Genomic DNA, 16,038 nt, shown 5'->3' with positions numbered 1-16,038 from the left:
TGCTAAGCATTACATGGATGCCACAAACTGTAGAATTCAAATCTTGGGTTATTCAAGCACGAACAACTGCCTGTCACCAAACTGCAACGCATCGGTACAAATTAAGGTGGGAGAGATGAGACGAGGCTGGAACGATGCCTTGCTCAAGAAGGCAATGTCATCACAGAGTGCAGATAAGAGCTACAGAAGGGCTGAGATAACCATGAGGTGAATTATGGTTCTTAATAATGATGAATTTGCAAGAACAGCTTTTTAATTTTTCCTGAGGGCTTTTGCAAGAGAACAGATGCTGAATGTGTCCTGTACTGACAAGAATAAATGGGGGAAAAAAATATAATAAGCAAAGGAAATGTTTTCGAAGAAGTTTTCTTTTGATATGAGAAATAATATATTTCTATTGTGGAGATAATTTCTTCTATCTCCAGCCCCCTCCCAAGTTTGAAAGCCACATTGTTAAGCTTATAATATAATGTTCTCTCAATACCTACAATAATATAGTTACTCAGCTTTTCCCAAAGGAATGAAGCATTGTACTAGTGAGTATATTAAAAGTGGCCTGGACAAAAATCTTCCAAATCTATTTCTCTTGTACAATCCTGCATAAGAGAAGCAGGGTTAAAAAAAAACAAAACCAACCCAAAACAAGCCACATCAGGATTTTGGAAATGTTTTCATAATGTGAATGTCATCCTGAAAGAAACTGTTTCAGAGCCCTTTCCTTTCCCATTGCAAAGATATATCTCTGCAGTAAATGCTTACATAGAAGAGAAAAACTAAGAAAGAATTTGATGACTTTTTTGTGTGTGTTCTTTTAATGCAGTAGAGCAGTTAAACACCAGCAAGACGAGCCCAGTGCCAAGACACTCCACTGACTTCTAGGCTTCCATAAAGCACAGGCTGGGAATCCCTGCACTAGATGTCTGACCAGAAAGAGACATTTTTGACCTCCAACAAAATGTGTCAAACAGCTAATCTTAAAAAAAAACAACAAAAAAAACAAAAACAAAAAGAAAACAAAAATGAAAACAAACAAAAAAACCAAAAACAAAACCAAAGAAAGAATGGGAAGAAAAGGCAACAAACAAAAAACTAAATACTTAAGCTCCAAATTCATTTTTTCTTGAAATGCAGTCGCAAACAGATTGCAAAATGGTAGGGAAAAAAGAGGAACAGTCAGCAACAGCTGGCTTCCTCCAAGGTGGAGGGAAGAAACTGTTTATATCTATGGTTACTGCCACTTCTCATTTCTTTGCCATAGGGGCATTGTGCTCTTGCATGCTCTGGAGGAGATATGTGAGCCAGAAAAGGCTCACACTTCAAAAAGCTTCTTTAAAATATAAGGACATAAACTGACTCAGCAACATAACTGTTTGCAGGATTTGGTCCAAATCTTTCAGTTCAGGCATTCCAAAGTGAATATCACCAAAAAGGCAAATAACCCTGAGTGTGTGTGTGTGTATGTGCGTGCGTGCGCACGCGTGTGTTGGGGTGGATATGATAATAGCCAAGCTTACTCATAATTTGCTTTCTGATCTTCATAAGATTTAATTTTTTTTCCTTGTCTGTTTCATTCCAGTTCTCATGGACAACTGGTACGATTCCACAGTGTCTGAACTTCTCACATTGTGAATCCATATTTAAATATATAGCCAAAGTTGAGTAAGACTGTTGCATTTTATCTTAAAAATTGGCCATTAAAGTATTTTTATTAAATAGTATCCATTTTGGAAACTGTTTTTCACACAACTTAATTTTTGGGCATAAAACAATCAAGCAGTCACAGCATCATTTTTAAAGGTACAGTTAGAGATTCAGGAACTGAATATAGGTAGGAACTGACATTAGTAGCCTTCTGAAAATTCTATATCTGCACTGCTATCCCTTGATATTATTGATTAAATCCTTGTTTCCCTTCCTTCCTATTTTTAAATTTAGTTTTGCTTAAACACACTTGTGCTAGAGGAGATGGGCTAAAGGCAGAGGAAACATAAGTCAAATTTCACAAAATTTCACAAAAAAAAGTTAATTCACTATGCTTAACTGTCAAAAAAGCATGGCATTTAGAGTGAACAAAGTGAGCTTAGTTTTGATATCTCCATTTCAACTACACAGTGCCTTACTTCACAAGTGGTTCCATTGCTTGTAAAATAAGGCATTACTGAAATAAATATCAGAGTGTGCCTCTAAATGACAGCTTTCTTTCATAGACAAAAACTGAAATACCAATTTCTTTACTGTTTCTTCAGGGATAGTTCTATGAATTTGGAAGCACGGATTTTGGTAGTCAAGTTTGCATGGAGATACCAGTTCCTGCTGCTATCATGCTCAAAAAGAAAAACTGTAACTTACTTTTTAAAAATTGTATATGTAAGAAGAATAACTTCAAAGATCTGTCGGCCACCTTTCAGCAAAAACAAACAAACAGAGCTACAAAAATTAGTCTAAAACATATGGTACAAACCATGAGTGTGTTTATTTTGTATCAGTCAACATTATTTACCATGTAACTGGGTCAGAATTAATGCTACAAGGAATATACACAACATACATCCAACATTGTATTCATTACAACTCCACACACCAAGTGCGTCCATCCACTAAAGCAGAAGTCTCCTGTTTTCCTGCAAACAAAATGCAGTACTATTTGCTTTTTACAGATTCATTATGAATTCTTGAGTGACACAAGGGACAAGCTGCCAATAGCAATAAAAGGCCAGGATACTAGGAAGGAAGGCTGGTTTCTAAACATGCCAAATTTTCTTGGAAACGTAACATTTAAGGACTCTTCCCTTCCCTGTACTTGATCCCTAGCTGTACTGTGTTCTCCACATTACCTCAGTTGGTCAGGTGTTAACGTGTACTTCAACCATTTTTGTAAACCTCCTCCCCTTTTCCACAGAGGATATTTTGTAAATTACATCCACACATTTCAAAAGGAACAGAAACTCTTAATTTATTATTTTGTACATACTATGTAATCAGCTCAGCACGCTGGGCAAAGTCTTGGCTCCCTGCGTGCAGCTGGAGTCGAAGAGCTGTGCTGTAGGGTGGTTTGCAGGCACTCAGCTAGAACGGAAAGGAATAGGGGATGCAGCAGCTACCCACACCTGACCCACAGACACCAGGCAGGGAATGGCCAAGTGGGCAAGGACCTGGTGCTCACTGATTATTCCTTCCACCTACCCCATAAAACTCCTGCGTGGGGCAGGAAAGAAAAAGAGCAGCAACCTGGACCAAAGAAGGTAAGACCCTCCTTTAGTGAGGCCCTGGTCTTCATGGACATGACAAAACTGACTTGGAGACCTCATGGTGAGAATCTGCTGCATTAGTGAGTCTCCATATGCAAAACGATCCATGGCTTGTGGCCTGGTGTCGCAGTTTTGGCCAGACTGGCCAATCAGAACGACAGATGGCCCTTCCCCCCACCTCTCTCCTCAGAGAGGAGAAGAAGAGATAAGGAGACTTACGAGTTTAGAAAGAGAACTAAACTACTTTAATGAAAATAATAATAAATAAGAAAATAGTAAATAATAATAGAATAATAAAATTAAAGAAAAAAGGTATACAATATATACAAAACCATACCCAGCTCCCAGGATGACGATGGCGTCACCAGCAGACACAGGGAGAGTCCCAGACTGGAGTCAGCGACGGACAGGAGCTGAATTCCAGAACTAGAGTCAGGAATGCTCGGATCGGGATCAAAGGCAGACGAACAGACAGGGTCCTCCCCAGACGTCGGCCATTGGAGAAAAAGTGAGTCAGAGCCCCCCTTGCCCCTTTGATCCCTCAGCTTTTACACTGAGCGTGGTGCATGTGGGATGGAATACCCTGTTGGTCAGCTTTGGGTCACCTGTCCCCTCTCCTCCTCCCTGCGGGTGGGACCCCTCTACGCTTCCCTACTTCCAGCCCTCTAACGGGGCAAACAGCGAAGTTCGCCGACCTTGGTCGTTATAGCAATAAGTGTAAGCAAGAGCCTCTGTGCACACCGTTCCTTGGTACAGTCAGGTCTTGTCACTCTGAGAGTGAACAGTGCCTGAACAATATGCCGTTAATTTCAGACTTTAGTCAGAAGAGGCCCAGCTAAAAAGTAAAATTACAAATCAGAAAATTGGTTCTGTTTTACCTCAAACCAGGACGCCTGGTTTTGAGAGATGTAATAAATGTCAGTGCAGAGAGAGACAGAGTCTACCCCAGTGAAAACAATTAACAATAAAGAAAGAATCTTTAGAAACCTACAGTTTTAATTGAAACATACTTTCTCATGCAGTTCTCTCAACAAGCAATTCCTTTTGAACTAAAGGGCAGTGCTTACAGGAAGAGAACTGTTGTGTGACCTCAGCTGACCAAGCTGACATACATACATTAATTGAAGCCCCAATTCAGAAAAATATACAAGCATATGCATAATATTAAACACGTGAGTAGATCAATGTTGAAATCAAAAGCATTAATTGTTTAAAGTTGGGTAGGTGCTTATGCACCTTGCTGAATCAGGATCCACTTTCTGACAGTGACTGAGCAGTTCTCCAAGTAACAAATTAAATTTGCCTTCCTTTGGCTTTATGTCTCTAGTGCCCAATAAGCTGAGAACTCTTTTAGTTTGCATTTTTACAACCTCTTTTTCCCCTGTCTCTCTAGTATGGTTTCTTTGGTGCCTTGAAAGCGATGAGTGTTGCTTTTTCTCCAGTGTAGGAACTACCAGTGTTTCTCCCCACTACCTGGCCATATACACAAAGCATATAGAGACTTCATATATTTGCAGCATCATATATTTGCAGCACCTTCCTTCCCATCTCTTGAACTAAGCTGAAAATAGTTATACAAAGCATTGTCATACAAGTCCTGTTCCTTTGAATAGCTACATTAAATAATATAAGGACTTTTTTTACAGTGCAGTAGCTGCTGAAATTCCAATACAGCTACCTTGTATGAACTGAGTGTAAACACTCTGCTGAAGTGAAAGTGAGTACCTTAGAGAGGTACTTATGGACTACTGCAACATAAAGCAGACTGGCAACAGGGAAGGCCTTACAGACACACACCTAATGTCTGGTGTGACTAGTATTGGAAATTCATACTATGTTACTGAAGCTATTATTCAAACATGTGAGTATACATATACTTTCATTTCGGATTTTCAGTTTGAAGCACTTCTGAAGCACCTCACACTGGTTTGACATTTAAATTCTCGCAAGTGGTTCAAAGCCCATATAACTTTCTATTGCACTGAGATTTTTATCTTACTGCAAAGAAATCTTAACATTGATATAAAAAACTGTTCCATGCTAAGGTACTATATTTTCATTGATCTATTTGATCCTGCAGGTTACTACTCACCAAAAAAAGCCCAAACTCAAACAAAAAAAAACTTAAAAAAAATGTGTTTTTATTATTTCTGTGACTCCATGAAAAGTGTAAAGCTCAGGTTACCTATGTCACAATGTTTCCATGACTATGAAAACTGGTTGTATTGACCCAATGAGACGGCTAACTCTTCATTTCAGCTGAACAGATACTCTTCCGATTACCAGAATCAACAACCCTCCATTTAATAATTTACAGGACAGTATTAATAATGTATGCAATAATACTGCTCTATAACACAGTAACAAAATTATCAAATTTAAATATGTATGGAATACAGGGCTGTTCAGTTCATAACACATCAAGTACCTGGCTCTTAGAATATGTACAAGGAGGCATTATGAGAAACTTGCTCTTGCAAGATGCACTTTAACCTCATCACGTGAAATCAACTTGCTAGCCATGTGTGGTTGGGGGAACACAGGCTCCTCAAGCTACACCCTCCAAACGAAGGCTGGAAGTGACCAGGTCAAAGACAGTACGCACAGCATAAGCGGCTGCTATTATCTCTGTCTCTGGACCACACCACCAACAATGGTCAGTTGTCCCAGAACAGCTTCTTACATTCTGTAACACCCAGGTTCTCTGCAGCCTCACCACAAACGCAATTGTGTGAGCAATCTGCTACAGACATTATTAATTCCTCACCCTTTTCCTCCCAAAAAACATATCTCTGCCTTCAGCTGTGGCAGAAAATGGATGTCATTGGTCTTATATTCATTACCTCACAACTCTTTGGGCCCACAAAGGGGAAAGAACAGCTCTGGTTTGCATTCTGTGGTACTGTTTGAAATACTCCTATCAAGTGCAAACCAGCTCATGCATGGAAAGCGATTGAATTAGTACTAGTTAAATTCTTTAAAATTAAATTAAATTTTATTTTATGGAATTCTTTCTGAAAGAGATGGGTCAGACAAAAGCATTTTTGTGGATTGTAACATTATATACTTAGCATGTTTTATTTAGTACTCAGGAACACTACAAGAATAGCCAATTCTTGCAATTTTATAAAAAATCTCTTGATATTACAAGGTGGGGGTTTTTCACTATACCTGCTTCCTGGAGTTCTTGTGTTGATTTGCTTTTTTATCCAAAGAAATTTTCATTTTTCATGGTAGATTTCAAAACAGGAAGAAGCAGCTTGAAAGCACAAACCTAACTTTCTCCAATATAAAATGGAATGCAAAAATAAATTATATTAAATCTAATCTTTTAAACCGATTCCCCAATGTCCAGAAACTGAATTTATGACCTTTAAGTGTTTGAGGCTAGTAATACTGAAGTGCTTCATGTTAATATACTTACCTTCTATGGTGACTATCCTTTTCTGAAGCCAAGCACTCATTCAGCTATATACTGAGCTAGCTGAACTTGTTGCCCAGGCATTGTCCTAGCTATTTCCAAACAGAGCCATTCTGTTCTAATGGAAAGCCCAGTGCAACATACTCTATGTTGCAAGCAACCTGATGAGCAGGCTCATTTCCTTTATTCCTATTTGTCAGCACCACATGTCAAATTGGACACAAGGTAAAGACATCCAATATCCAGACCACATGGATAAAAATGTAATGATGTTAACACTATTACCATATCCACATCACTAGGCAAGCTATACAGAAACACACAAAACCCAGCAAGCTGATATATACAGGGCCTGCAGTCTTAAAAATCTACGTGTCCTACAAGTGGCTTCCTTCTCTGTGGGATGACTGTCAGTCAGTAACACAGGCTTCCATCGCCTTCCCATCAGTAGGAATGTAAGACTTTGGGGTGCAATTCTGGCAAGATCCATCATGAAGAACCCAGCAAGTCTGGATATAAACATACATACTTTCCCCTACTAGAAAAGGTAAAGAGGAAACAAACGAAACAAATTCTTCTTCCTTTTCTATTTGCTAAAAAGATTACTAAAGAAAATATTTACTGAAACAACTGTTACGGTGGTGGTGATGTTTCAGAATTTGACTAAAGAACAATCATAATTACACATTCTATTTCATTAGAGGATCTCAAAGCACTTCATAAACATTAATTAACAACATCCAAGTATTAATTGGGATGATTAGAACATTTTGTAAAAGCCGTGGGGGAGGAGAGAAATCAAGCTGAAGCACAAAGGACTCGTGCAGCAAGTTAATATATTAGAGCCAGTAGAATAATACATGTTTCCTGGCTTCAAGTTAAGTATTCGAAATTCTATGACATGGTGCAAAATGACAACCAAATCACAGAAGATATTTCAGCACAGGGAAGAAAAGTAAATTTCTTAATTAAGAGTTCATCTTCATTAGATTCAAAATGTACCTTGATAAGTAAAAGGGAGTTGTCTGTCTACATTCAATGCTGTGCTTTTACTGCCTAGAAGGCAACAGTAAGTGCTAATGACATTTACCCCTCCTAATAAGAGTCACTCACACTTCACTGTTATTCCTTGTTATTGCTCAGGACAGGCACTAGCACCTCATTGAAAGATCAGTGCTGCAAGGGAAAAAAGTCCCCTTGAGATCCCTTGGACTTCAAGAAAAGCAGTAAATCAACTGATGCTGGACAGATGACAAGTTTGATTCTCTGTGGCCCTTCCTGATTCCTAAGTGTCTGCGAGCCTAAATTTCATAAGCGCCTGAAGCCAGTGCTGACACACAGACAATCAAAACCACCCCTAAACTTAGAGCAAGAGGTGTCTAAACTGGGCAAAGTCTTAAATCCATTAAAGTGTCATGGTCTGGACTCCGTACTCTTTAGTTGAGTTAATCTCCATTGATGTGTAGCTGAATGGTTAACATCACAACCTTATCACCTCCAGGACCATGATTTGAATTCAGCCTGAGGTCCTCTGTGGAAAGAGTAGTCTATAAAAAGCAGAAGTTCTAATCTCTGAGCTGTATTTTGTGAGAAGAATGATGTTAATTCCTTGGATTCTTGGCACGACTCGCTCCCCTCCACATGTACACACACATTTCCTTTCAATCAATAGCTTTATGCACTTTTGTTTATTTTATAATAGGTCACTGCATTTATTACAAGAAAATTGAGATGGACAGTAACCCCAAGATCCTGTCCTCAACTCAGTGGTCATATTTTTTTGACATAGTGCAGGATACATTCCAGTAGAGGCTTCAACATGGCATTGTCGGCAAGAAAAGTGATTTTCCAGGCTAGAAGGAAAGCCTTTGTCTCTTTTTCCCTCATCCACAGAGAATCAGTCTCAAAACCAGACACTTTTGTCACATGCGCACACTCAGAATCTATCAGAAATATAAATAAAATTTATAGATTATTTAAGTATGCATGCATACACACACACATATATACAGACTTCACAGAAAAACTTCTGTGATCACAAATGGTTAATAGAAATTCAAACACATTCTGAAGCAAGAAAGCTGGAAATAGTTTTCTCCTTGGCTTAACTGCCAAGACCCAAGTTCAGGGCTCTGTTTCTCCTGCAATGCTTGATGGCATCACTCACACCTAAAACGGCCTAGGGAGTGAACTATCCCTCCTACCTCCTTCATCCCTCACTCTGCTTTAGGTGTTTGTGATTTCATCAACTATCACAAGAGAAACACAGGACCATGAACTCGGTCCTTGGCAGGTGAAGAGATTTTCAGCTCCGTTTTAGAAAGCAAGCACACATGGTCCTGGCACATGCCTGACAGACCTTCAGTAACAGCCATTTCCATGGTCTGCATCCCAGTAGCTGTGCCCAGCTGCATGAAACTACGTCAGTCAGTGGGATCACGGCTTCTCACCCCCAGTACTGTAAACAGTACACGTTCCAGGTAGGAGAAGCACAGCTACACAAAAGTCTCTCTATGTATATCCTTTTTTTTTCTTTTGCTCTTTGACAGCCAAAAATGTTTGCCATTAAAATGGCCATCTCTGCATTTCTGAGCCATGTGAAATGCTATGGTTATAAAGGCTGACTATTTCATAGTAGTCATTAAGAACTAGCATCATGTATACTGCTGTTGATCACCAGGGGTTATACAGCCCTCTGCTTCATTACCCTTGCAAGATGCAGGACACAGAGCAGCAATAGCACAGCTCTCCAGCTGCACATATTCTGGAAATCCAAATGATCTTTGCATGTTACTGAGACATCTGTTGTCACGTAACTTGTCCTGGTGGCATTCAGACGTGCCATCAAATTCTTAGGACTTTATTTTTATTCTTACCCGGTTCAAGTGCTAATGGTAGTGATGAAGAGTCGTGTAGCACTAGTGTTATTGGTAGTGTTACTATTAGAGGTATGGCATCAAAAGCAGCAGGAAGATGTTAGGAAAGTTAGCGCAGACACAGAGAAAATCTGAAAGCACTCCACACTGTAGAACAAGCGGCACTGCTTTGCTTAAACACACAACAATGCTTCCCTCTGGCTCAGCAGTTGTGCTCTGTATCCTATCCCTACCTAGAGGTTTATCTGAGCTTTTTTCACCCTCTGTTTAGTGTGGAGATAGGATAGTCACTCCTAGCTTAGTACAGCTAGGATGAATACAAAAGAGTAAGGGGCATAGCTGAGAATCTCTGTTCCACAGGAGTGCAGGGGAGTCATGCTAAACTGACTCACATGGGAGAAGAGAAACTCTTCCAGATGATCACAGCCGCAAATATTAGCATCCAGTGGTGCTGTGGGAGGAATGGAAAACTCAGGAGATGGACACATCATCTGACAGATTCTTTTCATCTCTTTGTGTTAAAGAGGCAAAATCAGAGAAGGAGGGGCAGTGAAACTGAGGTGAGGCTGAAGAAGGGAAGATAAGCAAGAAAAAGAGGAGGGTGATTGGAGGCAGTGACAACAGAATAAGTAAGTTGGAGTGGCAAGAGAGGGAGGAGGGAACAGACAGGCATAGAGAACAAGAAATAGGCAGGGCACATACTAAAGAGACCCAGATTTGGATCCTATCTATACTGGCAGAGTAGAAGTCTGCATAAATGTTACCCAGCTTTGAGCCTTGGTCTCTCTGGGGGCCACTGTTGAAAAATAACGTTGGAACAAAAGAACACATATGAGTGTTTACAATAATTACAGGGGCGAAAAGAAAACACAAGATAGAAGTGTATCTAATGAGGCTGAAAAAAGTAAATAAAGCTGTAAAAGGGTAACTCTTCATTATCAAGTAATTAAATGTGGGTGGCAGTTATTATGGGAAATACAAGCTTGCATGTGAAAGACTTTGGTTGTACTTTGGCTTTGTTTCAGTCTTCACCAGATAAACCTCTTAACCTTTATCTGCATTGGTTTTACTACACATAAAAAGTGCATAATACTCATAGAAAAAAAAAGGGCATAATACTCATAGAGACAGGGACGAGTAAGTGACTGCTTCTTAAAACACATGGAAATCCTCCAGTGCTCACAGCTAAACAAGTGCAAAGTATTAATCAAGAGATTGACAAACAGACAAATGAAAAATGAGAAGCAATACCAACTAAATAAATGGACAACCTTCACATCTAAAAGCAATGGTGCTAATTGCCATCAAACTTTCACTGGGTTGCACGGCTAAACTGGTTTTTTCCCCCATCCATGTCATAATTTGATTGCCTATTTCTTTTAATTTTATCATGAAAAATATAGCATACCACCACTTTAAAGGTGTTCTTGTTATGAAAGAAAAAAACCAGTAAATCAACTGATGTCACCTGGTAAACAAAAAGCTGAGAGAAACTTCATGTGACCTGTGATTATAGAAAGCAGACTACATTGAACTGAAAGTATAATATCATCACTACAATGACCTGACACCATTTGTCTACCTTGGAAAAGCTGATACCCTCAGAGCTGCTGTTTGTTTGTTTTCTTTCTAACGTTCCTTATGTTAAAGCAATGGAGGCTGTTTGACAAGCTGTTTAATTAAATAGCCTTTGCACTTGGGCTCTGCAGCAAAAGTTCAAACGTTTTAAAAGGAGGCAAATGAGTACAGACAGGAAAGCTAAGACTCTACAGTCTCTAAAAGAGGTCAGATAGCAACAGAACCCATGCTTTTCTGAAATCCTCCACAGAGAAGCCAATGGTGGGCAATATTTAATTTTAAGAACAGCAAAGCAATTTCCATCTGTGCATACGGTTAATATTTCACCTGCTTAGAAGGGATGAGGTGCTAAGGGATTACTCAGAGAAATAACAGAAAAGAAATTAAGAACGGTATTAATAAAGACGCCCAAATTTCTTTCTTTGGTCTCCCCCAAAATCTCTTGACCTAATCTGAATGTAAGAATGATGTGCACGAACAATCTAGTTGTGGTAAACTAGGACAGCAAATGAAAACAACCCATTCCACCAACAGCAACTACTTTTTACAAAAATTTGAGAAATTGTCAGCCAAATGTAATGCCAATATATGTGAGCATGTAATTTGACTATGCATATAACCAATTTTTATTTTAAAATCTCAAACTGAATTATTTAACTTGCACTACGCATTTCACAATTTGAATGAGTTTCTTTTAGTTAATGGGATGTTGTCTTTTGTAAAAATGTCTAAATTTCCCTGCTCTTCTGGGAGTTTACTCTTAGCTGACTTCAGTGACTGAAACAGTTGTTCTTGCTCAACGGTTGTTTTAGCCCTGCAGAATCAACACAGCAATAAGAATAAATTACAGTCACCCTGGTCATCATCTGAAGAGTTAACTAAATTCATAAAGTAGGGATTGTGTTGTTGATCTGTGGGCAAAGAAACACACAAGCCCAAGTCAGCAGTGGCAGAGGATGTCATTAGTTTCAGAAGGTTTTTTCTTACTTTTAAAATTAGCAGTCTTGACAGTGAAACCACAGAGGCAGGAAAAGCATAATACTCCCATTTCTAGTCTTCCCAAAGCAGAAAATGATATCTAATAATTTTGAATTTCATCAGATTATCAGCATTGACATTGCCATGCGAAAGATCTTCATGTAGGATTAGTGATTCCCCCTGCACTGTCCAGTGCAGGAACTTTTGTAAGTTAGTCACCTTTTGGGCCAATAAAATACCCATACTTTTCCAGCTAGATTAGTTTTGATTTGGGGGTTTGGGACTTTTTAAAAATAATTTCTCATAGCTGTGAGTGGTACCAGAGAGTCTGGCAGCCAAGACATTGCCTATGAGCTACTGACTTCAATCTACTTTTGTCAAGGAACAGTGGTAAGAATGGGAATCCTAGGTCTAGCCCCTTTTCCTGAATCTGCCAGTATTCTGTTCTGTGCCTCTGCTTCCCTCTTTGTACTGTAAAGATAATATTTATTTTCCTCTTTTACACTAAGGGAATACAACTGTTTGATCACAAAACAGTTGAAAAAGTGTTGAGCTGTTACTCAAAACACTGAATCATTATTTGCAAAGAGTCAGTTCATGGCCTCTAAGTTGTGGTCACATGTCCTGTCATCTGCAGCTGGACCCAGTGCAAAAGCTGAATGCCCCAGCTGTTCACTGCTAGTGGCATAATTGTTCTCTAGCCCTTTCCCCTCAGAATAATCAGAGTTGACTTGCACATGTTTAGCAAGACGATTTTTCTAACCTGGCTTGTTTAGAGAGAACCTGGCTAGGGAGTGATTACACATGTAGTTACACTAGCAAATGGGTGGGGTAAAGTATTCTCCAGTGGTGGAGCAGAAGAGAACAGCTGGCAAAGTTACCTCTTCACTCAGCTCAGCTGGAATCAAACCAGGGCTAGAGCCTTACTCACAGTTGAGCTGTTCTTTACAGCAAAAGTAACTTCACCCAAATCAACAGAGACGCTAACCACATCTCTTTTGAGTAGCAGGTGCAGAATCTGACCTAAAACAGCTACTGTTGTTGACAGAATAATTTCCCACCATGTAAAGACACTTGTTGTGTTGGTTGTTCACAAAGAGAAAACCTACACGCGCACAAGCAGCTCCGCACCCAAGTCAGTAACCCTGAGTTAGGTACGGGATAAACAAGCCTAGAAACTGAAGCTCTCCCATGGAGCAGACACAGTCCAGAAAGTTCCCCAAATGCAGTAAGTTTTTTTTGAGGATCACTTCTAAAGATGAGAGAACATCTCCTCCTGCAAAACATTAATCTGGTGAGCAATCTGATGAGACTGCTGACCAAATTTTCGTTCACTGACATTACAGAGATAGGTATCTATTCACCAGAAACTAGGTTTATTGCACAGAGGCCCGAGAAAGCTCGCCAGGTCTTAATGCCTTTCAGCCGTTACTGGCAATGTTGCGACTGTGCCCAAATGTGAAAGGCGGTGTATCACATTACCTCCACTGGCTTCAGGGTTCCTCCGTTTCCTGTGCTCCATTAATGCATCCACTGAATGAAGCAATAAATACCACATTTTTCTCTGCCCACTGCTTTTTAATTTGCTATTTAGGAACATTATTAGTCAAAATGAGGGTATTACAAATAATCCCACCCACCTTGCAGCACTAATACACAACTAGAGAAAGGCACTGGTTTTCTCTAGTTTCTTGAGTGGAGCAAATGGTGAGGTTTTTCTCAAAAGTTACTGAGAAAAAGTATTTTGTTTTTCTGTGGGAAGAAGGGTTTCATTATGGATCTTGAACAGAAAAGAAAATATCTAGCAATACCAAAATAATTGATTTGAGTGCATACGTCTACCCTAAGATTTCTTTTTCCCCCTTCCTCCAAAAAAAACACCATTTAGGGAAAATGTTAAAATATTTTAACACTTTCATCATGATTAGGGGAAATTCAGCACAGATTGATATCTTAGACCTTCCCAAGGCACGAAACTCCAGTTTTGTACTAGTTTTACGTATCTTTTGCACTGCCGTTAATTGGTGAACATGGGAACTTGAACCAGGATTAAGTATTCTGGAATCTGTCACAATCATTCTCTTTCCCTATTCTGTTACTTCTCTTAGTCCTTGCAGAAGAGACTTAAGGTATAGAGTCTGTATGTTTCAAATGAGTTCTGTATTTCTGAGCAAGTGTTCCCAAAGCTACTAACATTCCTTTTTTTTTCACGCCAAACAGTGATATTCATCATTTTGTCAAGTTACAAGTTTAAAATATTATTTTTGTCAGATTAGAGACGAACAAGCTAGTTTACTGGTTTACGCTTTGCTAACTACAGCATTATAGCAAATTTAAAGCTTTTGCTAGAAAGAGAGAGAGATATATATTTGTGTATTTGATGTACAATGAGTATGCATGAATGTGTGATAAACTTACCAGCATTGACTGGACTAGGTTATAACTTAGACAGGTTTGCACAGAAAAGTTAAAGAGGGTTGTACTCCTGGACTGAGAGTCAGATGCTGAATTCACTGCATGACAGCCTACCAACAATCCCATCACTCTGCGATATTCTGGATGATTTCATTTGGTACTTTCCCCTTTTCTCCTTTTTATCAGATAGCTGCAATAGAGTTAATTTTTAAAGAACACTATTTTATTATCATAGATTGGATTAATTTTCCTAAGATTTCTCGTCATATATGTTTTACTAGGCAGTTTCCCTTTTCTGCTATATACTGAGCTTCCTAGCTTTAACAGAAACCAAATGCATTTTTTGCCCAGAGAGGATGTGTAGTCTCCATCCTTGGAGCTGTTCAAAAGCCATCTGGACATGGTCCTGGGCAAGCACTTCTAGGTGTCCCTGCTTGGGCAGTGGGATTGGGCAAAATGATCTCCCTTCCAACCTCGACCAGTCGGTGATTCTTTCAAATTAGAGAGCTAAACTAACAGGCATGCTCAACTACACCTCTCGTAGGTCTTCATTCACCCACTAACAGAATCCACAGCCAAGCACTAACCAAGTCAATATGTGGCAAGACTGTAACAGCTGCCCCTGATAATTGTTCTCCTTTAACTGACATAATATTCAATACACTGTTGTTGAATGTAGTAATGGCAAAATTCATGCCTTGAGGGCTACAATGTGATTGAGTTCTAGCCAGGTAAACTGATCTCTGACCTAATGGTGTATTATAGGCCTTTACACCATTCAGATGCATAGGTCACAATCTCATTCTGTATAAATATCTATGTAATTATATTACAAGCCATTCTTGCATATATTAATACCATTACAACAGAATTAAAACAGAATCAATATGAGCCTGATTCTACAACCTTTAAAGCAAAAAAACTACTGATTTCAGTCAGTCTTCTTGTCTGTAAGGGACACTGAATTACATTCTACACTTGCAATATATTACACCTAACTATTAAATGCATTTATTTACATGTATCCCTTTGCAAATCATATTTCTTTAGCCCTCTTGATCAGTAGCATTCAGAATCCAGGAATCTAAAATATGACGCAATATGGACATAATGCCATCACAGTACATACCTCTATAGATATCTATCATATATTTATGATAATCTATTCATAATTAGTCTGCCAAGCACACTGTCATTGCCTAAGAAAGTAAAGAAATCAATCAGAAACTAGAATTTTCAAAGTTTTCAGGCTTGTCCACTTCAGTAACTAGATGACTTCTCGATGACGCAGAGCTCCCACAAAGTCAGGAGCAATTAAAAGAACTTAGACGCATGTAGTATTAGATTCTCAATCAGAAATAGTCCTGTAAAATATAGTAATTCAATTTGGAACCCAACAGATGACAAGATTCTTCAGATAAGCAACCATACATATTCATGACCATACTCGTAAAGCAAGCCTGTCTATTTACTTATTTTATGTTTTATTTGCTTATCTTATCTTAACCAACCTGCATGTAAC

The 16,038-nt window shown here is 39.0% G+C and overlaps 1 protein-coding gene across 2 annotated transcripts in view; it reads right to left on the bottom strand.

Annotated features, from left to right (window-relative positions):
- The window catches only part of BNC2 (basonuclin 2), a 336,762-nt gene that overhangs the window by 85,888 nt on the left and 234,836 nt on the right, over window positions 1-16,038 (bottom strand). The gene's annotated exons all lie outside the window — the stretch shown is intronic.

This window comes from Rissa tridactyla, chromosome Z (assembly GCF_028500815.1).
Source record: "Rissa tridactyla isolate bRisTri1 chromosome Z, bRisTri1.patW.cur.20221130, whole genome shotgun sequence".
Lineage (NCBI taxonomy): Eukaryota > Metazoa > Chordata > Aves > Charadriiformes > Laridae > Rissa > Rissa tridactyla.
This window is presented reverse-complemented; position numbering and strand designations above follow the sequence as displayed.